The following is a 2,682-nucleotide window of genomic DNA, read 5'->3' as shown; positions in this document are numbered from 1 at the left end:
TTTTAATATATGTTGAAGCTTTGGTACTAATGTAGGTTGTTGTTTCCATTTGTGAAGTTTTCTTTCATGGACATTAACACCTCTTCATTTTACTAAATATGTATTATATGAATACTTAAATATGTGAAAATATCTTAAGTAATCTTGACTCAACACATACAAAATGTGTATAGCATTGATAAAGGTATGAAATACAAGTGATTAATGGGATTCTATTTTTTCTACTGTAGGTCTTCAATTTGCACCCAGTGAAGTATGGTGCTGGAAAGAGGTAGGCAAATACAACCTTTGTGTTGAGGAACATTGATCAAGGATAAGTAAAACACCATAGTCAAAACCTTTGTCTCTGGTAGAGAACATACTCTTGTTTCCTGCTTTTCTAGTGATATCCTTTATTTCTACTAGACGGCATGTTTCTCCTTAGTAAAATGAAGAGAAGATAGTTTTTTAAAAAAGCAATCTTATATTTTTTAAAAATAACAGTCAACTCTTATTTTTAATGTGTCTTCATTTCTATAACTCTGTTGGTTAATGAAAAGAACATAACCCCGATTATTTTAAAAATGTTTTCATATTTTCAAAGTAATATGTCCCTAAATGTATTGTAAAATTTCTGAAGAATATTTAAATAATGATGCAAATATCTTAGGATATAGTCCATATATTGATTGAAAATACAATTGCCTTTAAATATTTGCTTTTAAATAGTATGTTCACACCATGGTTTTATGTAGTAGAACGAAATGTACAGGGCTCTGTTGGATTCAGGATTATATTGAGAATACAAAATTTTGTTTTTAGCTTCGGAGAATTAAAATAATTTTAATTACATTTTGTATTTCTGAGAATTACTAATTCATAATAAAATGTGCTCTTCAAAGAAATATTAAAATATACAGTGATAGAATATTGAGATACACAAAGAAATCTTATTCAAAGATTTTCAGATGGTGCCTGTGCTGCAGGACTTAATTAGGCATGAGCAAAGAGTCTTAAAGAACTAAGATCCACAGGCAGGAAAAAGAAAGCATTTCACAGACGGGAATAAACTGGCCAAAGCACATCTGGTCGAGACAAAGTGTTCCAGGGCAGTTGATGAAATTGGGCTGGAAACATATTTTGGACTGGGTCATTTTGGCCCTATTCACAGTTCCGAGAAAAGTAACTGCTAATTGCTTCAGAATGAGGGGAAATTAAGATCTGTAAAGCACGATTAAAGAGCACCTGCTTGTAACAATATGATGTCAGGACTCTGGGTAGAGTGAACCCACAACCTGAATGAAGAGCGTAGTGTGTTTCCAAAAATACTAGTTATTCCACTACTTTTGAATCTTATAAAATCCTAAGGTGTTCAGAGAAAAGAGGATGACATATTTTGAGTGAAATAACTTTTAGAGGCTAAAATAGCATGAAGTCTTTAAATCTATTAAGTTCCTTTTTACCACACCAGACATTAAACTGAAAATGATACCATTAAATAGGAGAACTCTCCTGGCTCCCATTGCTCCCAAGTGGTCATGAGTGAAAACCTATTCTCAGGAATCTGCAAGTTCAACTGTAAAACAGCACAGACTGATATAAAAACATAGGAACAAAGAGGAAACTCTCAAGGCCTGAGCAGACAATCTCTTCCTTGGAATAAGCAAAAGTCAAAATTATTACTCTGAATATACCTTCTAAAATATTTTTCATTTTGTAAAATACATGATACACATATTTGTAAATTAAGAGAAAATATTTATAATAACCATAAAATAAAAAAGCTAAACTATTAGAATTTATACCCTGATTTAGGTCTTGAAACAATTTTCATTTAATGGAGAAGTTTTAATATTAGGACAGAAAGTTCACCCATGTCTTTAACATAGCTTCCATTAAGACTGGAGAAATTAACCGTATCTGTACAGGATGCAAACTGTTCATCAGAGGCTTGTCCTAGTTACTACAGTACTATACTTAGAAAGATTATGGTACTAGATCTATTTATTTTTACTATTGGACTGCAGCTGTTTTTAGGACTTCATAGCACACCTAGGAAATAAATGCATGTTTGTCAAAGCAGGGATATACACACCACCATATTCATTTAGCTCACATATTAAGAATGTCTACATTTACTTGACAGAGGAAATACCATGATCACAACGGTAGTTTTCCCAGGGTGAAGCTTATCCATTGCACGCTGGATATGCTGATCCCTGCAATTTCCCCAAATTCGGGAAACTAGACTGAATAATTTGGGGTAGTGGGGGACTGCCTTTGTGCCCCCCCCAAATAAGTCATACCTAAATAGATTTGCTGAGAGAATAGATCATTCTGGTATCTGGGAAAGACCCCTCCAGTGTGTGTAATCTCTATCCCACTGTCTTTTTCAATCTGTCATATTTCAGGGCCTTTATGGGCTTAGCAATTTCCATTAAACGTAATCATTACAAGAAATACAAAATTTCACAGCATTGCATAATGTTCATTCAAATGTCTTTATGTTTCTTGTCTAATTTTCCACTATGTTGTCTAAAAACAAAATCATGAATAGAATTTGTAAGAAAGTTGAGATGTGTGTAATTTAGTTTATAACAATAATGATAGAAAAATAAAATACCAAAAGATACAATGAAGAAAGCTCAGGCCATATTGGGTGCTAATGGATTTTCAAGGCTATTTGGCTCTTACTGTGAAAGA

General features: G+C 32.9%; 1 non-coding gene across 1 annotated transcript; it reads left to right on the top strand.

Annotated features, from left to right (window-relative positions):
• Positions 1 to 2,110: 2,110 nt before the first annotated feature.
• Positions 2,111 to 2,274, top strand: LOC113832655. The gene has a single exon (XR_003480079.1). It is a non-coding gene; the product is annotated as a U1 spliceosomal RNA (small nuclear RNA).
• Positions 2,275 to 2,682: the final 408 nt, after the last annotated feature.

This window comes from Cricetulus griseus (assembly GCF_003668045.3).
Source record: "Cricetulus griseus strain 17A/GY chromosome 1 unlocalized genomic scaffold, alternate assembly CriGri-PICRH-1.0 chr1_0, whole genome shotgun sequence".
Lineage (NCBI taxonomy): Eukaryota > Metazoa > Chordata > Mammalia > Rodentia > Cricetidae > Cricetulus > Cricetulus griseus.
The sequence above is the reverse complement of the archived record's forward strand: the minus strand, read 5'-3'. Positions and strand labels throughout refer to the sequence as shown.